Source organism: Hyperolius riggenbachi, chromosome 11, assembly GCF_040937935.1.
Source record: "Hyperolius riggenbachi isolate aHypRig1 chromosome 11, aHypRig1.pri, whole genome shotgun sequence".
Lineage (NCBI taxonomy): Eukaryota > Metazoa > Chordata > Amphibia > Anura > Hyperoliidae > Hyperolius > Hyperolius riggenbachi.
Window position 1 is genome coordinate 98520896 of NC_090656.1, and position 22246 is coordinate 98543141.

At 39.0% G+C, this 22246-nt stretch overlaps 25 non-coding genes across 25 annotated transcripts; all 25 read left to right on the top strand.

The window, feature by feature from the left end:
• Positions 1 to 196: 196 nt before the first annotated feature.
• On the top strand, positions 197 to 270 carry TRNAT-AGU (transfer RNA threonine (anticodon AGU)). The gene has a single exon. It is a non-coding gene; the product is annotated as a tRNA-Thr (tRNA).
• Positions 271 to 893: 623 nt separating this feature from the next.
• TRNAT-AGU (transfer RNA threonine (anticodon AGU)) lies at positions 894 to 967 on the top strand. Its single transcript has one exon. It is a non-coding gene; the product is annotated as a tRNA-Thr (tRNA).
• A 621-nt stretch (positions 968 to 1588) lies between these two features.
• Positions 1589 to 1662, top strand: TRNAT-AGU (transfer RNA threonine (anticodon AGU)). Its single transcript has one exon. It is a non-coding gene; the product is annotated as a tRNA-Thr (tRNA).
• A 621-nt stretch (positions 1663 to 2283) lies between these two features.
• TRNAT-AGU (transfer RNA threonine (anticodon AGU)) lies at positions 2284 to 2357 on the top strand. Its single transcript has one exon. It is a non-coding gene; the product is annotated as a tRNA-Thr (tRNA).
• A 1316-nt stretch (positions 2358 to 3673) lies between these two features.
• Positions 3674 to 3747, top strand: TRNAT-AGU (transfer RNA threonine (anticodon AGU)). Its single transcript has one exon. It is a non-coding gene; the product is annotated as a tRNA-Thr (tRNA).
• Positions 3748 to 4368: 621 nt separating this feature from the next.
• On the top strand, positions 4369 to 4442 carry TRNAT-AGU (transfer RNA threonine (anticodon AGU)). The gene has a single exon. It is a non-coding gene; the product is annotated as a tRNA-Thr (tRNA).
• Positions 4443 to 5063: 621 nt separating this feature from the next.
• Positions 5064 to 5137, top strand: TRNAT-AGU (transfer RNA threonine (anticodon AGU)). Its single transcript has one exon. It is a non-coding gene; the product is annotated as a tRNA-Thr (tRNA).
• Positions 5138 to 5759: 622 nt separating this feature from the next.
• Positions 5760 to 5833, top strand: TRNAT-AGU (transfer RNA threonine (anticodon AGU)). Its single transcript has one exon. It is a non-coding gene; the product is annotated as a tRNA-Thr (tRNA).
• Positions 5834 to 6452: 619 nt separating this feature from the next.
• On the top strand, positions 6453 to 6526 carry TRNAT-AGU (transfer RNA threonine (anticodon AGU)). Its single transcript has one exon. It is a non-coding gene; the product is annotated as a tRNA-Thr (tRNA).
• Positions 6527 to 7842: 1316 nt separating this feature from the next.
• TRNAT-AGU (transfer RNA threonine (anticodon AGU)) lies at positions 7843 to 7916 on the top strand. The gene has a single exon. It is a non-coding gene; the product is annotated as a tRNA-Thr (tRNA).
• A 619-nt stretch (positions 7917 to 8535) lies between these two features.
• TRNAT-AGU (transfer RNA threonine (anticodon AGU)) lies at positions 8536 to 8609 on the top strand. The gene has a single exon. It is a non-coding gene; the product is annotated as a tRNA-Thr (tRNA).
• A 621-nt stretch (positions 8610 to 9230) lies between these two features.
• Positions 9231 to 9304, top strand: TRNAT-AGU (transfer RNA threonine (anticodon AGU)). Its single transcript has one exon. It is a non-coding gene; the product is annotated as a tRNA-Thr (tRNA).
• A 1314-nt stretch (positions 9305 to 10618) lies between these two features.
• On the top strand, positions 10619 to 10692 carry TRNAT-AGU (transfer RNA threonine (anticodon AGU)). Its single transcript has one exon. It is a non-coding gene; the product is annotated as a tRNA-Thr (tRNA).
• Positions 10693 to 11313: 621 nt separating this feature from the next.
• TRNAT-AGU (transfer RNA threonine (anticodon AGU)) lies at positions 11314 to 11387 on the top strand. Its single transcript has one exon. It is a non-coding gene; the product is annotated as a tRNA-Thr (tRNA).
• Positions 11388 to 12007: 620 nt separating this feature from the next.
• On the top strand, positions 12008 to 12081 carry TRNAT-AGU (transfer RNA threonine (anticodon AGU)). The gene has a single exon. It is a non-coding gene; the product is annotated as a tRNA-Thr (tRNA).
• A 621-nt stretch (positions 12082 to 12702) lies between these two features.
• Positions 12703 to 12776, top strand: TRNAT-AGU (transfer RNA threonine (anticodon AGU)). The gene has a single exon. It is a non-coding gene; the product is annotated as a tRNA-Thr (tRNA).
• Positions 12777 to 13397: 621 nt separating this feature from the next.
• Positions 13398 to 13471, top strand: TRNAT-AGU (transfer RNA threonine (anticodon AGU)). Its single transcript has one exon. It is a non-coding gene; the product is annotated as a tRNA-Thr (tRNA).
• Positions 13472 to 14092: 621 nt separating this feature from the next.
• TRNAT-AGU (transfer RNA threonine (anticodon AGU)) lies at positions 14093 to 14166 on the top strand. Its single transcript has one exon. It is a non-coding gene; the product is annotated as a tRNA-Thr (tRNA).
• A 622-nt stretch (positions 14167 to 14788) lies between these two features.
• TRNAT-AGU (transfer RNA threonine (anticodon AGU)) lies at positions 14789 to 14862 on the top strand. Its single transcript has one exon. It is a non-coding gene; the product is annotated as a tRNA-Thr (tRNA).
• Positions 14863 to 15483: 621 nt separating this feature from the next.
• TRNAT-AGU (transfer RNA threonine (anticodon AGU)) lies at positions 15484 to 15557 on the top strand. The gene has a single exon. It is a non-coding gene; the product is annotated as a tRNA-Thr (tRNA).
• Positions 15558 to 16179: 622 nt separating this feature from the next.
• TRNAT-AGU (transfer RNA threonine (anticodon AGU)) lies at positions 16180 to 16253 on the top strand. The gene has a single exon. It is a non-coding gene; the product is annotated as a tRNA-Thr (tRNA).
• Positions 16254 to 18959: 2706 nt separating this feature from the next.
• TRNAT-AGU (transfer RNA threonine (anticodon AGU)) lies at positions 18960 to 19033 on the top strand. The gene has a single exon. It is a non-coding gene; the product is annotated as a tRNA-Thr (tRNA).
• Positions 19034 to 19653: 620 nt separating this feature from the next.
• On the top strand, positions 19654 to 19727 carry TRNAT-AGU (transfer RNA threonine (anticodon AGU)). Its single transcript has one exon. It is a non-coding gene; the product is annotated as a tRNA-Thr (tRNA).
• A 621-nt stretch (positions 19728 to 20348) lies between these two features.
• On the top strand, positions 20349 to 20422 carry TRNAT-AGU (transfer RNA threonine (anticodon AGU)). The gene has a single exon. It is a non-coding gene; the product is annotated as a tRNA-Thr (tRNA).
• A 1314-nt stretch (positions 20423 to 21736) lies between these two features.
• Positions 21737 to 21810, top strand: TRNAT-AGU (transfer RNA threonine (anticodon AGU)). Its single transcript has one exon. It is a non-coding gene; the product is annotated as a tRNA-Thr (tRNA).
• The last annotated feature ends 436 nt before the right edge of the window (positions 21811 to 22246 follow it).

Here is a 22246-nt window from a genome sequence, read left to right on the forward strand (position 1 = left end):
TTGCACAACATTCTTTTCAACAATTTTGTCCTAAAAGTTTTCCATTCCCTTTTAGGTGGACTATGTGTATACTCTTAGGCAGGGAAAAGTAGGCCTGAAAAACTATTGAAAAAAAAATGTTAAAAAACTGAGAATGCAAATGCAAAGAAAAAAGAGTGCTGTGCCACAATAACCAATAACTGTATTGCAGCATGTGGGTGCTGTGGCTTAGTTGGTTAAAGCGCCTGTCTAGTAAACAGGAGATCCTGAGTTAAACTCTCAGCAGCGCCTTTGCTCATCTTATTATCACCAAGTCATTGCCTGCTGTTTACATCCCAGATTTTCGGAATCACGTCTTAGAGCTTCACCCATATTTGCTCACAGGAAACTTGCATTCCCTATGCCCACTGTTTCCACCACATCTGAACAAAGACATTTTCTTATCAGTTTGGTTTGATGTACTACCTTCCATCTCTGACAATAGGTAAAGGTCACTAACAAGTCTTTTGGGATGCTATGCTCAACATGGATGGGAGCTTAACCCGCACTTGCCTAGCCAAAACTTCTTCAAGTAAAATTGCTGCTTCTACAATAAGAAACATTGTATAAAACTTAATTACTAAGCCACAGCACCTACATGAAATATAATAGTGACTGGCTTCTGTGGCACAAAACTCATTGGTTTTGCCACAGCTTTCATTATCATATTTTGGAAGTTGCACAACATTCTTTTCAACAATTTTGTCCTAAAAGTTTTCCATTCTCTTTTAGGTGGACTATGTGTATACTCTTAGGCAGGGAAAAGTAGGCCTGAAAAACTATTGAAAAAAAAATGTTAAAAAACTGAGAATGCAAATGCAAAGAAAAAAGAGTGCTGTGCCACAATAACCAATAACTGTATTTGCATGCATGTGGGCGCTGTGGCTTAGTTGGTTAAAGCGCCTGTCTAGTAAACAGGAGATCCTGAGTTCAACTCTCAGCAGTGCCTTTGCTCATCTTATTATCACCAAGTCATTGCCTGCTGTTTACATCCCAGATTTTCGGGATCACGTCTTTGAGCTTCACCCATATTTGCTCACAGGAAACTTGCATTCGCTATGCCCACTGTTTCCACCACATCTGAACAAAGACATTTTCTTAGCAGTTTGGTTTGATGTACTACCTTCCATCTCTGACAATAGGTAAAGGTCACTAACAAGTCTTTTGGGATGCTATGCTCAACATGGATGGGAGCTTAACCCGCACTTGCCTAGCCAAAACTTCTTCAAGTAAAATTGCTGCTTCTACAATAAGAAATATTGTATAAAACTTAATTACTAAGCCACAGCACCTACATGAAATATAATAGTGACTGGCTTCTGTGGCACAAAACTCATTGGTTTTGCCACAGCTTTCATTATCATATTTTGGAAGTTGCACAACATTCTTTTCAACAATTTTGTCCTAAAAGTTTTCCAATCCCTTTTAGGTGGACTATGTGTATACTCTTAGGCAGGGAAAAGTAGGCCTGAAAAACTATTGAAAAAAAAATGTTAAAAAACTGAGAATGCAAATGCAAAGAAAAAAGAGTGCTGTGCCACAATAACCAATAACTGTATTGAAGCATGTGGGCGCTGTGGCTTAGTTGGTTAAAGCACCTGTTTAGTAAACAGGAGATCCTGAGTTCAACTCTCAGCAGTGCCTTTGCTCATCTTATTATCACCAAGTCATTGCCTGCTGTTTACATCCCAGATTTTCGGGATCACGTCTTTGAGCTTCACCCATATTTGCTCACAGGAAACTTGCATTCCCTATGCCCACTGTTTCCACCACATCTGAACAAAGACATTTTCTTATCAGTTTGGTTTGATGTACTACCTTCCATCTCTGACAATAGGTAAAGGTCACTAACAAGTCTTTTGGGATGCTATGCTCAACATGGATGGGAGATTAACCCACACTTGCCTAGCCAAAACTTCTTCAAGTAAAATTGCTGCTTCTACAATAAGAAACATTGTATAAAACTTAATTACTAAGCCACAGCACCTACATGAAATATAATAGTGACTGGCTTCTGTGGCACAAAACTCATTGGTTTTGCCACAGCTTTCATTATCATATTTTGGAAGTTGCACAACATTCTTTTCAACAATTTTGTCCTAAAAGTTTTCCATTCCCTTTTAGGTGGACTATGTGTATACTCTTAGGCAGGGAAAAGTAGGCCTGAAAAACTATTGAAAAAAAAATGTTAAAAAACTGAGAATGCAAATGCAAAGAAAAAAGAGTGCTGTGCCACAATAACCAATAACTGGATTGCAGCATGTGGGCGCTGTGGCTTAGTTGGTTAAAGCGCCTGTCTAGTAAACAGGAGATCCTGAGTTCAACTCTCAGCAGTGCCTTTGCTCATCTTATTATCACCAAGTCATTGCCTGCTGTTTACATCCCAGATTTTCGTGATCACGTCTTTGAGCTTCACCCATAATTGCTCAACGGAAACTTGCATTCGCTATGCCCACTGTTTCCACCACATCTGAACAAATACATTTTCTTATCAGTTTGGTTTGATGTACTACCTTCCATCTCTGACAATAGGTAAAGGTCACTAACAAGTCTTTTGGGATGCTATGCTCAACATGGATGGGAGCTTAACCCGCACTTGCCTAGCCAAAACTTCTTCAAGTAAAATTGCTGCTTCTACAATAAGAAACATTGTATGAATCTTAATTACTAAGCCACAGCACCTACATGAAATATAATAGTGACTGGCTTCTGTGGCACAAAACTCATTGGTTTTGCCACAGCTTTCATTATCATATTTTGGAAGTTGCACAACATTCTTTTCAACAATTTTGTCCTAAAAGTTTTCCATTCCCTTTTAGGTGGACTATGTGTATACTCTTAGGCAGGGAAAAGTAGGCCTGAAAAACTATTGAAAAAAAAATGTTAAAAAACTGAGAATGCAAATGCAAAGAAAAAAGAGTGCTGTGCCACAATAACCAATAACTGAATTGCAGCATGTGGGCGCTGTGGATTAGTTGGTTAAAGCGCCTGTCTAGTAAACAGGAGATCCTGAGTTCAACTCTCAGCAGTGCCTTTGCTCATCTTATTATCACCAAGTCATTGCCTGCTGTTTACATCCCAGATTTTCGGGATCACGTCTTTGAGCTTCACCCATATTTGCTCAACGGAAACTTGCATTCGCTATGCCCACTGTTTCCACCACATCTGAACAAAGACATTTTCTTATCAGTTTGGTTTGATGTACTACCTTCCATCTCTGACAATAGGTAAAGGTCACTAACAAGTCTTTTGGGATGCTATGCTCAACATGGATGGGAGCTTAACCCGCACTTGCCTAGCCAAAACTTCTTCAAGTAAAATTGCTGCTTCTACAATAAGAAACATTGTATAAAACTTAATTACTAAGCCACAGCACCTACATGAAATATAATAGTGACTGGCTTCTGTGGCACAAAACTCATTGGTTTTGCCACAGCTTTCATTATCATATTTTGGAAGTTGCACAACATTCTTTTCAACAATTTTGTCCTAAAAGTTTTCCATTCCCTTTTAGGTGGACTATGTGTATACTCTTAGGCAGGGAAAAGTAGGCCTGAAAAACTATTGAAAAAAAAATGTTAAAAAACTGAGAATGCAAATGCAAAGAAAAAAGAGTGCTGTGCCACAATATCCAATAACTGTATAGCAGCATGTGGGCGCTGTGGCTTAGTTGGTTAAAGCGCCTGTCTAGTAAACAGGAGATCCTGAGTTCAACTTTCAGCAGTGCCTTTGCTCATCTTATTATCACCAAGTCATTGCCTGCTGTTTACATCCCAGATTTTCGGGATCACGTCTTTGAGCTTCACCCATATTTGCTCACAGGAAACTTGCATTCCCTATGCCCACTGTTTCCACCACATTTGAACAAAGACATTTTCTTATCAGTTTGGTTTGATGTACTACCTTCCATCTCTGACAATAGGTAAAGGTCACTAACAAGTCTTTTGGGATGCTATGCTCAATATGGATGGGAGCTTAACCCGCACTTGCCTAGCCAAAACTTCTTCAAGTAAAATTGCTGCTTCTACAATAAGAAACATTGTATAAAACTTAATTACTAAGCCACAGCACCTACATGAAATATAATAGTGACTGGCTTCTGTGGCGCAAAACTCATTGGTTTTGCCACAGCTTTCATTATCATATTTTGGAAGTTGCACAACATTCTTTTCAACAATTTTGTCCTAAAAGTTTTCCATTCCCTTTTAGGTGGACTATGTGTATACTCTTAGGCAGGGAAAAGTAGGCCTGAAAAACTATTGAAAAAAAAATGTTAAAAAACTGAGAATGCAAATGCAAAGAAAAAAGAGTGCTGTGCCACAATAACCAATAACTGTATAGCAGCATGTGGGCGCTGTGGCTTAGTTGGTTAAAGCGCCTGTCTAGTAAACAGGAGATCCTGAGTTCAACTCTCAGCAGTGCCTTTGCTCATCTTATTATCACCAAGTCATTGCCTGCTGTTTACATCCCAGATTTTCGGAATCACGTCTTAGAGCTTCACCCATATTTGCTCACAGGAAACTTGCATTCGCTATGCCCACTGTTTCCACCACATCTGAACAAAGACATTTTCTTATCAGTTTGGTTTGATGTACTACCTTCCATCTCTGACAATAGGTAAAGGTCACTAACAAATCGTTTGGGATGCTATGCTCAACATGGATGGGAGCTTAACCCGCACTTGCCTAGCCAAAACTTCTTCAAGTAAAATTGCTGCTTCTACAATAAGAAACATTGTATAAAACTTAATTACTAAGCCACAGCACCTACATGAAATATAATAGTGACTGGCTTCTGTGGCACAAAACTCATTGGTTTTGCCACAGCTTTCATTATCATATTTTGGAAGTTGCACAACATTCTTTTCAACAATTTTGTCCTAAAAGTTTTCCATTCCCTTTTAGGTGGACTATGTGTATACTCTTAGGCAGGGAAAAGTAGGCCTGAAAAACTATTGAAAAAAAAATGTTAAAAAACTGAGAATGCAAATGCAAAGAAAAAAGAGTGCTGTGCCACAATAACCAATAACTGTATAGCAGCATGTGGGCGCTGTGGCTTAGTTGGTTAAAGCGCCTGTCTAGTAAACAGGAGATCCTGAGTTCAACTCTCAGCAGTGCCTTTGCTCATCTTATTATCACCAAGTCATTGCCTGCTGTTTACATCCCAGATTTTCGGAATCACGTCTTAGAGCTTCACCCATATTTGCTCACAGGAAACTTGCATTCGCTATGCCCACTGTTTCCACCACATCTGAACAAAGACATTTTCTTATCAGTTTGGTTTGATGTACTACCTTCCATCTCTGACAATAGGTAAAGGTCACTAACAAATCTTTTGGGATGCTATGCTCAACATGGATGGGAGCTTAACCCGCACTTGCCTAGCCAAAACTTCTTCAAGTAAAATTGCTGCTTCTACAATAAGAAACATTGTATAAAACTTAATTACTAAGCCACAGCACCTACATGAAATATAATAGTGACTGGCTTCTGTGGCACAAAACTCATTGGTTTTGCCACAGCTTTCATTATCATATTTTGGAAGTTGCACAACATTCTTTTCAACAATTTTGTCCTAAAAGTTTTCCATTCCCTTTTAGGTGGACTATGTGTATACTCTTAGGCAGGGAAAAGTAGGCCTGAAAAACTATTGAAAAAAAAAATGTTAAAAAACTGAGAATGCAAATGCAAAGAAAAAAGAGTGCTGTGCCACAATAACCAATAACTGTATTGCAGCATGTGGGTGCTGTGGCTTAGTTGGTTAAAGCACCTGTCTAGTAAACAGGAGATCCTGAGTTCAACTCTCAGCAGTGCCTTTGCTCATCTTATTATCACCAAGTCATTGCCTGCTGTTTACATCCCAGATTTTCGGAATCACGTCTTAGAGCTTCACCCATATTTGCTCACAGGAAACTTGCATTCGCTATGCCCACTGTTTCCACCACATCTGAACAAAGACATTTTCTTATCAGTTTGGTTTGATGTACTACCTTCCATCTCTGACAATAGGTAAAGGTCACTAACAAGTCTTTTGGGATGCTATGCTCAACATGGATGGGAGCTTAACCCACACTTGCCTAGCCAAAACTTCTTCAAGTAAAATTGCTGCTTCTACAATAAGAAACATTGTATAAAACTTAATTACTAAGCCACAGCACCTACATGAAATATAATAGTGACTGGCTTCTGTGGCACAAAACTCATTGGTTTTGCCACAGCTTTCATTATCATATTTTGGAAGTTGCACAACATTCTTTTCAACAATTTTGTCCTAAAAGTTTTCCATTCCCTTTTAGGTGGACTATGTGTATACTCTTAGGCAGGGAAAAGTAGGCCTGAAAAACTATTGAAAAAAAATGTTAAAAACTGAGAATGCAAATGCAAAGAAAAAAGAGTGCTGTGCCACAATAACCAATAACTGAATTGCAGCATGTGGGCGCTGTGGCTTAGTTGGTTAAAACGCCTGTCTAGTAAACAGGAGATCCTGAGTTCAACTCTCAGCAGTGCCTTTGCTCATCTTATTATCACCAAGTCATTGCCTGCTGTTTACATCCCAGATTTTCGGAATCACGTCTTAGAGCTTCACCCATATTTGCTCACAGGAAACTTGCATTCGCTATGCCCACTGTTTCCACCACATCTGAACAAAGACATTTTCTTATCAGTTTGGTTTGATGTACTACCTTCCATCTCTGACAATAGGTAAAGGTCACTAACAAGTCTTTTGGGATGCTATGCTCAACATGGATGGGAGCTTAACCCGCACTTGCCTAGCCAAAACTTCTTCAAGTAAAATTGCTGCTTCTACAATAAGAAACATTGTATAAAACTTAATTACTAAGCCACAGCACCTACATGAAATATAATAGTGACTGGCTTCTGTGGCACAAAACTCATTGGTTTTGCCACAGCTTTCATTATCATATTTTGGAAGTTGCACAACATTCTTTTCAACAATTTTGTCCTAAAAGTTTTCCATTCCCTTTTAGGTGGACTATGTGTATACTCTTAGGCAGGGAAAAGTAGGCCTGAAAAACTATTGAAAAAAAAATGTTAAAAAACTGAGAATGCAAATGCAAAGAAAAAAGAGTGCTGTGCCACAATAACCAATAACTGTATTTGCATGCATGTGGGCGCTGTGGCTTAGTTGGTTAACGCGCCTGTCTAGTAAACAAGAGATCCTGAGTTTAAGTCTCAGCAGTGCCTTTGCTCATCTTATTATCACCAAGTCATTGCCTGCTGTTTACATCCCAGATTTTCGGGATCACGTCTTTGAGCTTCACCCATATTTGCTCACAGGAAACTTGCATTCCTTATGCCCACTGTTTCCACCACATCTGAACAAAGACATTTTCTTAGCAGTTTGGTTTGATGTACTACCTTCCATCTCTGACAATAGGTAAAGGTCACTAACAAGTCTTTTGGGATGCTATGCTCAACATGGATGGGAGCTTAACCCACACTTGCCTAGCCAAAACTTCTTCAAGTAAAATTGCTGCTTCTACAATAAGAAACATTGTATAAAACTTAATTACTAAGCCACAGCACCTACATGAAATATAATAGTGACTGGCTTCTGTGGCACAAAACTCATTGGTTTTGCCACAGCTTTCATTATCATATTTTGGAAGTTGCACAACATTCTTTTCAACAATTTTGTCCTAAAAGTTTTCCATTCCCTTTTAGGTGGACTATGTGTATACTCTTAGGCAGGGAAAAGTAGGCCTGAAAAACTATTGAAAAAAAATGTTAAAAACTGAGAATGCAAATGCAAAGAAAAAAGAGTGCTGTGCCACAATAACCAATAACTGAATTGCAGCATGTGGGCGCTGTGGCTTAGTTGGTTAAAACGCCTGTCTAGTAAACAGGAGATCCTGAGTTCAACTCTCAGCAGTGCCTTTGCTCATCTTATTATCACCAAGTCATTGCCTGCTGTTTACATCCCAGATTTTCGGGATCACGTCTTTGAGCTTCACCCATATTTGCTCACAGGAAACTTGCATTCGCTATGCCCACTGTTTCCACCACATCTGAACAAAGACATTTTCTTATCAGTTTGGTTTGATGTACTACCTTCCATCTCTGACAATAGGTAAAGGTCACTAACAAGTCTTTTGGGATGCTATGCTCAATATGGATGGGAGCTTAACCCGCACTTGCCTAGCCAAAACTTCTTCAAGTAAAATTGCTGCTTCTACAATAAGAAACATTGTATAAAACTTAATTACTAAGCCACAGCACCTACATGAAATATAATAGTGACTGGCTTCTGTGGCGCAAAACTCATTGGTTTTGCCACAGCTTTCATTATCATATTTTGGAAGTTGCACAACATTCTTTTCAACAATTTTGTCCTAAAAGTTTTCCATTCCCTTTTAGGTGGACTATGTGTATACTCTTAGGCAGGGAAAAGTAGGCCTGAAAAACTATTGAAAATTTTTTTAAAAAACTGAGAATGCAAATGCAAAGAAAAAAGAGTGCTGTGCCACAATAACCAATAACTGTATAGCAGCATGTGGGCGCTGTGGCTTAGTTGGTTAAAGTGCCTGTCTAGTACACAGGAGATTCTGAGTTCAACTCTCAGCAGTGCCTTTGCTCATCTTATTATCACCAAGTCATTGCCTGCTGTTTACATCCCAGATTTTCGGAATCACGTCTTAGAGCTTCACCCATATTTGCTCACAGGAAACTTGCATTCGCTATGCCCACTGTTTCCACTACATCTGAACAAAGACATTTTCTTATCAGTTTGGTTTGATGTACTACCTTCCATCTCTGACAATAGGTAAAGGTCACTAACAAGTCTTTTGGGATGCTATGCTCAACATGGATGGGAGCTTAACCCGCACTTGCCTAGCCAAAACTTCTTCAAGTAAAATTGCTGCTTCTACAATAAGAAACATTGTATAAAACTTAATTACTAAGCCACAGCACCTACATGAAATATAATATTGACTGGCTTCTGTGGCACAAAACTCATTGGTTTTGCCACAGCTTTCATTATCATATTTTGGAAGTTGCACAACATTCTTTTCAACAATTTTGTCCTAAAAGTTTTCCATTCCCTTTTAGGTAGACTATGTGTATACTCTTAGGCAGGGAAAAGTAGGCCTGAAAAACTATTGAAAAAAAAATGTTAAAAAACTGAGAATGCAAATGCAAAGAAAAAAGAGTGCTGTGCCACAATAACCAATAACTGTATAGCAGCATGTGGGCGCTGTGGCTTAGTTGGTTAAAGCGCCTGTCTAGTAAACAGGAGATCCTGAGTTCAACTCTCAGCAGTGCCTTTGCTCATCTTATTATCACCAAGTCATTGCCTGCTGTTTACATCCCAGGTTTTCGGAATCACGTCTTAGAGCTTCACCCATATTTGCTCACAGGAAACTTGCATTCGCTATGCCCACTGTTTCCACCACATCTGAACAAAGACATTTTCTTATCAGTTTGGTTTGATGTACTACCTTCCATCTCTGACAATAGGTAAAGGTCACTAACAAGTCTTTTGGGATGCTATGCTCAACATGGATGGGAGCTTAACCCGCACTTGCCTAGCCAAAACTTCTTCAAGTAAAATTGCTGCTTCTACAATAAGAAACATTGTATAAAACTTAATTACTAAGCCACAGCACCTACATAAAATATAATAGTGACTGGCTTCTGTGGCGCAAAACTCATTGGTTTTGCCACAGCTTTCATTATCATATTTTGGAAGTTGCACAACATTCTTTTCAACAATTTTGTCCTAAAAGTTTTCCATTCCCTTTTAGGTGGACTATGTGTATACTCTTAGGCAGGGAAAAGTAGGCCTGAAAAACTATTGAAAAAAAATGTTAAAAAACTGAGAATGCAAATGCAAAGAAAAAAGAGTGCTGTGCCACAATAACCAATAACTGTATTGCAGCATGTGGTGCTGTGGCTTAGTTGGTTAAAGCGCCTGTCTAGTAAACAGGAGATCCTGAGTTCAGCTCTCAGCAGTGCCTTTGCTCATCTTATTATCACCAAGTCATTGCCTGCTGTTTACATCCCAGATTTTCGGGATCACGTCTTTGAGCTTCACCCATATTTGCTCACAGGAAACTTGCATTCCCTATGCCCACTGTTTCCACCACATCTGAACAAAGACATTTTCTTATCAGTTTGGTTTGATGTACTACCTTCCATCTCTGACAATAGGTAAAGGTCACTAACAAGTCTTTTGGGATGCTATGCTCAACATGGATGGGAGCTTAACCCACACTTGCCTAGCCAAAACTTCTTCAAGTAAAATTGCTGCTTCTACAATAAGAAACATTGTATAAAACTTAATTACTAAGCCACAGCACCTACATGAAATATAATAGTGACTGGCTTCTGTGGCACAAAACTCATTGGTTTTGCCACAGCTTTCATTATCATATTTTGGAAGTTGCACAACATTCTTTTCAACAATTTTGTCCTAAAAGTTTTCCATTCCCTTTTAGGTGGACTATGTGTATACTCTTAGGCAGGGAAAAGTAGGCCTGAAAAACTATTGAAAAAAAAATGTTAAAAAACTGAGACTGCAAATGCAAAGAAAAAAGAGTGCTGTGCCACAATAACCAATAACTGGATTGCAGCATGTGGGCGCTGTGGCTTAGTTGGTTAAAGCGCCTGTCTAGTAAACAGGAGATCCTGAGTTCAACTCTCAGCAGTGCTTTTGCTCATCTTATTATCACCAAGTCATTGCCTGCTGTTTACATCCCAGATTTTCGGGATTACGTCTTTGAGCTTCACCCATATTTGCTCAACGGAAACTTGCATTCGCTATGCCCACTGTTTCCACCACATCTGAACAAAGACATTTTCTTATCAGTTTGGTTTGATGTACTACCTTCCATCTCTGACAATAGGTAAAGGTCACTAACAAATCTTTTGGGATGCTATGCTCAACATGGATGGGAGCTTAACCCGCACTTGCCTAGCCAAAACTTCTTCAAGTAAAATTGCTGCTTCTACAATAAGAAACATTGTATAAAACTTAATTACTAAGCCACAGCACCTACATGAAATATAATAGTGACTGGCTTCTGTGGCACAAAACTCATTGGTTTTGCCACAGCTTTCATTATCATATTTTGGAAGTTGCACAACATTCTTTTCAACAATTTTGTCCTAAAAGTTTTCCATTCCCTTTTAGGTGGACTATGTGTATACTCTTAGGCAGGGAAAAGTAGGCCTGAAAAACTATTGAAAAAAAAATGTTAAAAAACTGAGAATGCAAATGCAAAGAAAAAAGAGTGCTGTGCCACAATAACCAATAACTGTATAGCAGCATGTGGGCGCTGTGGCTTAGTTGGTAAAAGCGCCTGTCTAGTAAACAGGAGGTCCTGAGTTCAACTCTCAGCAGTGCCTTTGCTCATCTTATTATCACCAAGTCATTGCCTGCTGTTTACATCTCAGATTTTCGGGATTACGTCTTTGAGCTTCACCCATATTTGCTCAACGGAAACTTGCATTCGCTATGCCCACTGTTTCCACCACATCTGAACAAAGACATTTTCTTATCAGTTTGGTTTGATGTACTACCTTCCATCTCTGACAATAGGTAAAGGTCACTAACAAGTCTTTTGGGATGCTATGCTCAATATGGATGGGAGCTTAACCCGCACTTGCCTAGCCAAAACTTCTTCAAGTAAAATTGCTGCTTCTACAATAAGAAACATTGTATAAAACTTAATTACTAAGCCACAGCACCTACATGAAATATAATAGTGACTGGCTTCTGTGGCGCAAAACTCATTGGTTTTGCCACAGCTTTCATTATCATATTTTGGAAGTTGCACAACATTCTTTTCAACAATTTTGTCCTAAAAGTTTTCCATTCCCTTTTAGGTGGACTATGTGTATACTCTTAGGCAGGGAAAAGTAGGCCTGAAAAACTATTGAAAAAAAATGTTAAAAAACTGAGAATGCAAATGCAAAGAAAAAAGAGTGCTGTGCCACAATAACCAATAACTGTATTGCAGCATGTGGGCGCTGTGGCTTAGTTGGTTAAAGCGCCTGTCTAGTAAACAGGAGATCCTGAGTTCAACTCTCAGCAGTGCCTTTGCTCATCTTATTATCACCAAGTCATTGCCTGCTGTTTACATCTCAGATTTTCGGAATCACGTCTTAGAGCTTCACCCATATTTGCTCACAGGAAACTTGCATTCGCTATGCCCACTGTTTCCACCACATCTGAACAAAGACATTTTCTTATCAGTTTGGTTTGATGTACTACCTTCCATCTCTGACAATAGGTAAAGGTCACTAACAAATCTTTTGGGATGCTATGCTCAACATGGATGGGAGCTTAACCCGCACTTGCCTAGCCAAAACTTCTTCAAGTAAAATTGCTGCTTCTACAATAAGAAACATTGTATAAAACTTAATTACTAAGCCACAGCACCTACATGAAATATAATAGTGACTGGCTTCTGTGGCACAAAACTCATTGGTTTTGCCACAGCTTTCATTATCATATTTTGGAAGTTGCACAAGATTCTTTTCAACAATTTTGTCCTAAAAGTTTTCCATTCCCTTTTAGGTGGACTATGTGTATACTCTTAGGCAGGGAAAAGTAGGCCTGAAAAACTATTGAAAAAAAAATGTTAAAAAACTGAGAATGCAAATGCAAAGAAAAAAGAGTGCTGTGCCACAATAACCAATAACTGTATAGCAGCATGTGGGCGCTGTGGCTTAGTTGGTTAAAGCGCCTGTCTAGTAAACAGGAGATCCTGAGTTCAACTCTCAGCAGTGCCTTTGCTCATCTTATTATCACCAAGTCATTGCCTGCTGTTTACATCCCAGATTTTCGGAATCACGTCTTAGAGCTTCACCCATATTTGCTCACAGGAAACTTGCATTCGCTATGCCCACTGTTTCCACCACATCTGAACAAAGACATTTTCTTATCAGTTTGGTTTGATGTACTACCTTCCATCTCTGACAATAGGTAAAGGTCACTAACAAATCTTTTGGGATGCTATGCTCAACATGGATGGGAGCTTAACCCGCACTTGCCTAGCCAAAACTTCTTCAAGTAAAATTGCTGCTTCTACAATAAGAAACATTGTATAAAACTTAATTACTAAGCCACAGCACCTACATGAAATATAATAGTGACTGGCTTCTGTGGCACAAAACTCATTGGTTTTGCCACAGCTTTCATTATCATATTTTGGAAGTTGCACAACATTCTTTTCAACAATTTTGTCCTAAAAGTTTTCCATTCCCTTTTAGGTGGACTATGTGTATACTCTTAGGCAGGGAAAAGTAGGCCTGAAAAACTATTGAAAAAAAAATGTTAAAAAACTGAGAATGCAAATGCAAAGAAAAAAGAGTGCTGTGCCACAATAACCAATAACTGTATTGCAGCATGTGGGCGCTGTGGCTTAGTTGGTTAAAGCGCCTGTCTAGTAAACAGGAGATCCTGAGTTCAACTCTCAGCAGTGCCTTTGCTCATCTTATTATCACCAAGTCATTGCCTGCTGTTTACATCCCAGATTTTCGGAATCACGTCTTAGAGCTTCACCCATATTTGCTCACAGGAAACTTGCATTCGCTATGCCCACTGTTTCCACCACATCTGAACAAAGACATTTTCTTATCAGTTTGGTTTGATGTACTACCTTCCATCTCTGACAATAGGTAAAGGTCACTAACAAATCGTTTGGGATGCTATGCTCAACATGGATGGGAGCTTAACCCGCACTTGCCTAGCCAAAACTTCTTCAAGTAAAATTGCTGCTTCTACAATAAGAAACATTGTATAAAACTTAATTACTAAGCCACAGCACCTACATGAAATATAATAGTGACTGGCTTCTGTGGCACAAAACTCATTGGTTTTGCCACAGCTTTCATTATCATATTTTGGAAGTTGCACAACATTCTTTTCAACAATTTTGTCCTAAAAGTTTTCCATTCCCTTTTAGGTGGACTATGTGTATACTCTTAGGCAGGGAAAAGTAGGCCTGAAAAACTATTGAAAAAAAAATGTTAAAAAACTGAGAATGCAAATGCAAAGAAAAAAGAGTGCTGTGCCACAATAACCAATAACTGTATAGCAGCATGTGGGCGCTGTGGCTTAGTTGGTTAAAGCGCCTGTCTAGTAAACAGGAGATCCTGAGTTCAACTCTCAGCAGTGCCTTTGCTCATCTTATTATCACCAAGTCATTGCCTGCTGTTTACATCCCAGATTTTCGGAATCACGTCTTAGAGCTTCACCCATATTTGCTCACAGGAAACTTGCATTCGCTATGCCCACTGTTTCCACCACATCTGAACAAAGACATTTTCTTATCAGTTTGGTTTGATGTACTACCTTCCATCTCTGACAATAGGTAAAGGTCACTAACAAATCGTTTGGGATGCTATGCTCAACATGGATGGGAGCTTAACCCGCACTTGCCTAGCCAAAACTTCTTCAAGTAAAATTGCTGCTTCTACAATAAGAAACATTGTATAAAACTTAATTACTAAGCCACAGCACCTACATGAAATATAATAGTGACTGGCTTCTGTGGCACAAAACTCATTGGTTTTGCCACAGCTTTCATTATCATATTTTGGAAGTTGCACAACATTCTTTTCAACAATTTTGTCCTAAAAGTTTTCCATTCCCTTTTAGGTGGACTATGTGTATACTCTTAGGCAGGGAAAAGTAGGCCTGAAAAACTATTGAAAAAAAAAATGTTAAAAAACTGAGAATGCAAATGCAAAGAAAAAAGAGTGCTGTGCCACAATAACCAATAACTGTATTGCAGCATGTGGGCGCTGTGGCTTAGTTGGTTAAAGCGCCTGTCTAGTAAACAGGAGATCCTGAGTTCAACTCTCAGCAGTGCCTTTGCTCATCTTATTATCACCAAGTCATTGCCTGCTGTTTACATCCCAGATTTTCGGAATCACGTCTTAGAGCTTCACCCATATTTGCTCACAGGAAACTTGCATTCGCTATGCCCACTGTTTCCACCACATCTGAACAAAGACATTTTCTTATCAGTTTGGTTTGATGTACTACCTTCCATCTCTGACAATAGGTAAAGGTCACTAACAAATCGTTTGGGATGCTATGCTCAACATGGATGGGAGCTTAACCCGCACTTGCCTAGCCAAAACTTCTTCAAGTAAAATTGCTGCTTCTACAATAAGAAACATTGTATAAAACTTAATTACTAAGCCACAGCACCTACATGAAATATAATAGTGACTGGCTTCTGTGGCACAAAACTCATTGGTTTTGCCACAGCTTTCATTATCATATTTTGGAAGTTGCACAACATTCTTTTCAACAATTTTGTCCTAAAAGTTTTCCATTCCCTTTTAGGTGGACTATGTGTATACTCTTAGGCAGGGAAAAGTAGGCCTGAAAAACTATTGAAAAAAAAATGTTAAAAAACTGAGAATGCAAATGCAAAGAAAAAAGAGTGCTGTGCCACAATAACCAATAACTGTATAGCAGCATGTGGGCGCTGTGGCTTAGTTGGTTAAAGCGCCTGTCTAGTAAACAGGAGATCCTGAGTTCAACTCTCAGCAGTGCCTTTGCTCATCTTATTATCACCAAGTCATTGCCTGCTGTTTACATCCCAGATTTTCGGAATCACGTCTTAGAGCTTCACCCATATTTGCTCACAGGAAACTTGCATTCGCTATGCCCACTGTTTCCACCACATCTGAACAAAGACATTTTCTTATCAGTTTGGTTTGATGTACTACCTTCCATCTCTGACAATAGGTAAAGGTCACTAACAAATCTTTTGGGATGCTATGCTCAACATGGATGGGAGCTTAACCCGCACTTGCCTAGCCAAAACTTCTTCAAGTAAAATTGCTGCTTCTACAATAAGAAACATTGTATAAAACTTAATTACTAAGCCACAGCACCTACATGAAATATAATAGTGACTGGCTTCTGTGGCACAAAACTCATTGGTTTTGCCACAGCTTTCATTATCATATTTTGGAAGTTGCACAACATTCTTTTCAACAATTTTGTCCTAAAAGTTTTCCATTCCCTTTTAGGTGGACTATGTGTATACTCTTAGGCAGGGAAAAGTAGGCCTGAAAAACTATTGAAAAAAAAAATGTTAAAAAACTGAGAATGCAAATGCAAAGAAAAAAGAGTGCTGTGCCACAATAACCAATAACTGTATTGCAGCATGTGGGCGCTGTGGCTTAGTTGGTTAAAGCACCTGTCTAGTAAACAGGAGATCCTGAGTTCAACTCTCAGCAGTGCCTTTGCTCATCTTATTATCACCAAGTCATTGCCTGCTGTTTACATCCCAGATTTTCGGAATCACGTCTTAGAGCTTCACCCATATTTGCTCACAGGAAACTTGCATTCGCTATGCCCACTGTTTCCACCACATCTGAACAAAGACATTTTCTTATCAGTTTGGTTTGATGTACTACCTTCCATCTCTGACAATAGGTAAAGGTCACTAACAAGTCTTTTGGGATGCTATGCTCAACATGGATGGGAGCTTAACCCGCACTTGCCTAGCCAAAACTTCTTCAAGTAAAATTGCTGCTTCTACAATAAGAAACATTGTATAAAACTTAATTACTAAGCCACAGCACCTACATGAAATATAATAGTGACTGGCTTCTGTGGCACAAAACTCATTGGTTTTGCCACAGCTTTCATTATCATATTTTGGAAGTTGCACAACATTCTTTTCAACAATTTTGTCCTAAAAGTTTTCCATTCCCTTTTAGGTGGACTATGTGTATACTCTTAGGCAGGGAAAAGTAGGCCTGAAAAACTATTGAAAAAAAAATGTTAAAAAACTGAGAATGCAAATGCAAAGAAAAAAGAGTGCTGTGCCACAATAACCAATAACTGTATTTGCATGCATGTGGGCGCTGTGGCTTAGTTGGTTAACGCGCCTGTCTAGTAAACAAGAGATCCTGAGTTTAAGTCTCAGCAGTGCCTTTGCTCATCTTATTATCACCAAGTCATTGCCTGCTGTTTACATCCCAGATTTTCGGGATCACGTCTTTGAGCTTCACCCATATTTGCTCACAGGAAACTTGCATTCCTTATGCCCACTGTTTCCACCACATCTGAACAAAGACATTTTCTTAGCAGTTTGGTTTGATGTACTACCTTCCATCTCTGACAATAGGTAAAGGTCACTAACAAGTCTTTTGGGATGCTATGCTCAACATGGATGGGAGCTTAACCCACACTTGCCTAGCCAAAACTTCTTCAAGTAAAATTGCTGCTTCTACAATAAGAAACATTGTATAAAACTTAATTACTAAGCCACAGCACCTACATGAAATATAATAGTGACTGGCTTCTGTGGCACAAAACTCATTGGTTTTGCCACAGCTTTCATTATCATATTTTGGAAGTTGCACAACATTCTTTTCAACAATTTTGTCCTAAAAGTTTTCCATTCCCTTTTAGGTGGACTATGTGTATACTCTTAGGCAGGGAAAAGTAGGCCTGAAAAACTATTGAAAAAAAATGTTAAAAACTGAGAATGCAAATGCAAAGAAAAAAGAGTGCTGTGCCACAATAACCAATAACTGAATTGCAGCATGTGGGCGCTGTGGCTTAGTTGGTTAAAACGCCTGTCCAGTAAACAGGAGATCCTGAGTTCAACTCTCAGCAGTGCCTTTGCTCATCTTATTATCACCAAGTCATTGCCTGCTGTTTACATCCCAGATTTTCGGAATCACGTCTTAGAGCTTCACCCATATTTGCTCACAGGAAACTTGCATTCGCTATGCCCACTGTTTCCACCACATCTGAACAAAGACATTTTCTTATCAGTTTGGTTTGATGTACTACCTTCCATCTCTGACAATAGGTAAAGGTCACTAACAAGTCTTTTGGGATGCTATGCTCAACATGGATGGGAGCTTAACCCGCACTTGCCTAGCCAAAACTTCTTCAAGTAAAATTGCTGCTTCTACAATAAGAAACATTGTATAAAACTTAATTACTAAGCCACAGCACCTACATGAAATATAATAGTGACTGGCTTCTGTGGCACAAAACTCATTGGTTTTGCCACAGCTTTCATTATCATATTTTGGAAGTTGCACAACATTCTTTTCAACAATTTTGTCCTAAAAGTTTTCCATTCCCTTTTAGGTGGACTATGTGTATACTCTTAGGCAGGGAAAAGTAGGCCTGAAAAACTATTGAAAAAAAAATGTTAAAAAACTGAGAATGCAAATGCAAAGAAAAAAGAGTGCTGTGCCACAATAACCAATAACTGTATTTGCATGCATGTGGGCGCTGTGGCTTAGTTGGTTAACGCGCCTGTCTAGTAAACAAGAGATCCTGAGTTTAAGTCTCAGCAGTGCCTTTGCTCATCTTATTATCACCAAGTCATTGCCTGCTGTTTACATCCCAGATTTTCGGGATCACGTCTTTGAGCTTCACCCATATTTGCTCACAGGAAACTTGCATTCCTTATGCCCACTGTTTCCACCACATCTGAACAAAGACATTTTCTTAGCAGTTTGGTTTGATGTACTACCTTCCATCTCTGACAATAGGTAAAGGTCACTAACAAGTCTTTTGGGATGCTATGCTCAACATGGATGGGAGCTTAACCCACACTTGCCTAGCCAAAACTTCTTCAAGTAAAATTGCTGCTTCTACAATAAGAAACATTGTATAAAACTTAATTACTAAGCCACAGCACCTACATGAAATATAATAGTGACTGGCTTCTGTGGCACAAAACTCATTGGTTTTGCCACAGCTTTCATTATCATATTTTGGAAGTTGCACAACATTCTTTTCAACAATTTTGTCCTAAAAGTTTTCCATTCCCTTTTAGGTGGACTATGTGTATACTCTTAGGCAGGGAAAAGTAGGCCTGAAAAACTATTGAAAAAAAATGTTAAAAACTGAGAATGCAAATGCAAAGAAAAAAGAGTGCTGTGCCACAATAACCAATAACTGAATTGCAGCATGTGGGCGCTGTGGCTTAGTTGGTCAAAACGCCTGTCTAGTAAACAGGAGATCCTGAGTTCAACTCTCAGCAGTGCCTTTGCTCATCTTATTATCACCAAGTCATTGCCTGCTGTTTACATCCCAGATTTTCGGGATCACGTCTTTGAGCTTCACCCATATTTGCTCACAGGAAACTTGCATTCCCTATGCCCACTGTTTCCACCACATCTGAACAAAGACATTTTCTTATCAGTTTGGTTTGATGTACTACCTTCCATCTCTGACAATAGGTAAAGGTCACTAACAAGTCTTTTGGGATGCTATGCTCAATATGGATGGGAGCTTAACCCGCACTTGCCTAGCCAAAACTTCTTCAAGTAAAATTGCTGCTTCTACAATAAGAAACATTGTATAAAACTTAATTACTAAGCCACAGCACCTACATGAAATATAATAGTGACTGGCTTCTGTGGCGCAAAACTCATTGGTTTTGCCACAGCTTTCATTATCATATTTTGGAAGTTGCACAACATTCTTTTCAACAATTTTGTCCTAAAAGTTTTCCATTCCCTTTTAGGTGGACTATGTGTATACTCTTAGGCAGGGAAAAGTAGGCCTGAAAAACTATTGAAAAAAAATGTTAAAAAACTGAGAATGCAAATGCAAAGAAAAAAGAGTGCTGTGCCACAATAACCAATAACTGTATAGCAGCATGTGGGCGCTGTGGCTTAGTTGGTTAAAGCGCCTGTCTAGTACACAGGAGATCCTGAGTTCAACTCTCAGCAGTGCCTTTGCTCATCTTATTATCACCAAGTCATTGCCTGCTGTTTACATCCCAGATTTTCGGAATCCCGTCTTAGAGCTTCACCCATATTTGCTCACAGGAAACTTGCATTCGCTATGCCCACTGTTTCCACCACATCTGAACAAAGACATTTTCTTATCAGTTTGGTTTCATGTACTACCTTCCATCTCTGACAATAGGTAAAGGTCACTAACAAGTCTTTTGGGATGCTATGCTCAACATGGATGGGAGCTTAACCCGCACTTGCCTAGCCAAAACTTCTTCAAGTAAAATTGCTGCTTCTACAATAAGAAACATTGTATAAAACTTAATTACTAAGCCACAGCACCTACATGAAATATAATATTGACTGGCTTCTGTGGCACAAAACTCATTGGTTTTGCCACAGCTTTCATTATCATATTTTGGAAGTTGCACAACATTCTTTTCAACAATTTTGTCCTAAAAGTTTTCCATTCCCTTTTAGGTAGACTATGTGTATACTCTTAGGCAGGGAAAAGTAGGCCTGAAAAACTATTGAAAAAAAAATGTTAAAAAACTGAGAATGCAAATGCAAAGAAAAAAGAGTGCTGTGCCACAATAACCAATAACTGTATAGCAGCATGTGGGCGCTGTGGCTTAGTTGGTTAAAGCGCCTGTCTAGTAAACAGGAGATCCTGAGTTCAACTCTCAGCAGTGCCTTTGCTCATCTTATTATCACCAAGTCATTGCCTGCTGTTTACATCCCAGGTTTTCGGAATCACGTCTTAGAGCTTCACCCATATTTGCTCACAGGAAACTTGCATTCGCTATGCCCACTGTTTCCACCACATCTGAACAAAGACATTTTCTTATCAGTTTGGTTTGATGTACTACCTTCCATCTCTGACAATAGGTAAAGGTCACTAACAAGTCTTTTGGGATGCTATGCTCAACATGGATGGGAGCTTAACCCGCACTTGCCTAGCCAAAACTTCTTCAAGTAAAATTGCTGCTTCTACAATAAGAAACATTGTATAAAACTTAATTACTAAGCCACAGCACCTACATGAAATATAATAGTGACTGGCTTCTGTGGCGCAAAACTCATTGGTTTTGCCACAGCTTTCATTATCATATTTTGGAAGTTGCACAACATTCTTTTCAACAATTTTGTCCTAAAAGTTTTCCATTCCCTTTTAGGTGGACTATGTGTATACTCTTAGGCAGGGAAAAGTAGGCCTGAAAAACTATTGAAAAAAAATGTTAAAAAACTGAGAATGCAAATGCAAAGAAAAAAGAGTGCTGTGCCACAATAACCAATAACTGTATTGCAGCATGTGGTGCTGTGGCTTAGTTGGTTAAAGCGCCTGTCTAGTAAACAGTAGATCCTGAGTTCAGCTCTCAGCAGTGCCTTTGCTCATCTTATTATCACCAAGTCATTGCCTGCTGTTTACATCCCAGATTTTCGGGATCACGTCTTTGAGCTTCACCCATATTTGCTCACAGGAAACTTGCATTCCCTATGCCCACTGTTTCCACCACATCTGAACAAAGACATTTTCTTATCAGTTTGGTTTGATGTACTACCTTCCATCTCTGACAATAGGTAAAGGTCACTAACAAGTCTTTTGGGATGCTATGCTCAACATGGATGGGAGCTTAACCCACACTTGCCTAGCCAAAACTTCTTCAAGTAAAATTGCTGCTTCTACAATAAGAAACATTGTATAAAACTTAATTACTAAGCCACAGCACCTACATGAAATATAATAGTGACTGGCTTCTGTGGCACAAAACTCATTGGTTTTGCCACAGCTTTCATTATCATATTTTGGAAGTTGCACAACATTCTTTTCAACAATTTTGTCCTAAAAGTTTTCCATTCCCTTTTAGGTGGACTATGTGTATACTCTTAGGCAGGGAAAAGTAGGCCTGAAAAACTATTGAAAAAAAAATGTTAAAAAACTGAGACTGCAAATGCAAAGAAAAAAGAGTGCTGTGCCACAATAACCAATAACTGGATTGCAGCATGTGGGCGCTGTGGCTTAGTTGGTTAAAGCGCCTGTCTAGTAAACAGGAGATCCTGAGTTCAACTCTCAGCAGTGCCTTTGCTCATCTTATTATCACCAAGTCATTGCCTGCTGTTTACATCCCAGATTTTCGGAATCACGTCTTAGAGCTTCACCCATATTTGTTCACAGGAAACTTGCATTCGCTATGCCCACTGTTTCCACCACATCTGAACAAAGACATTTTCTTATCAGTTTGGTTTGATGTACTACCTTCCATCTCTGACAATAGGTAAAGGTCACTAACAAATCTTTTGGGATGCTATGCTCAACATGGATGGGAGCTTAACCCGCACTTGCCTAGCCAAAACTTCTTCAAGTAAAATTGCTGCTTCTACAATAAGAAACATTGTATAAAACTTAATTACTAAGCCACAGCACCTACATGAAATATAATAGTGACTGGCTTCTGTGGCACAAAACTCATTGGTTTTGCCACAGCTTTCATTATCATATTTTGGAAGTTGCACAACAT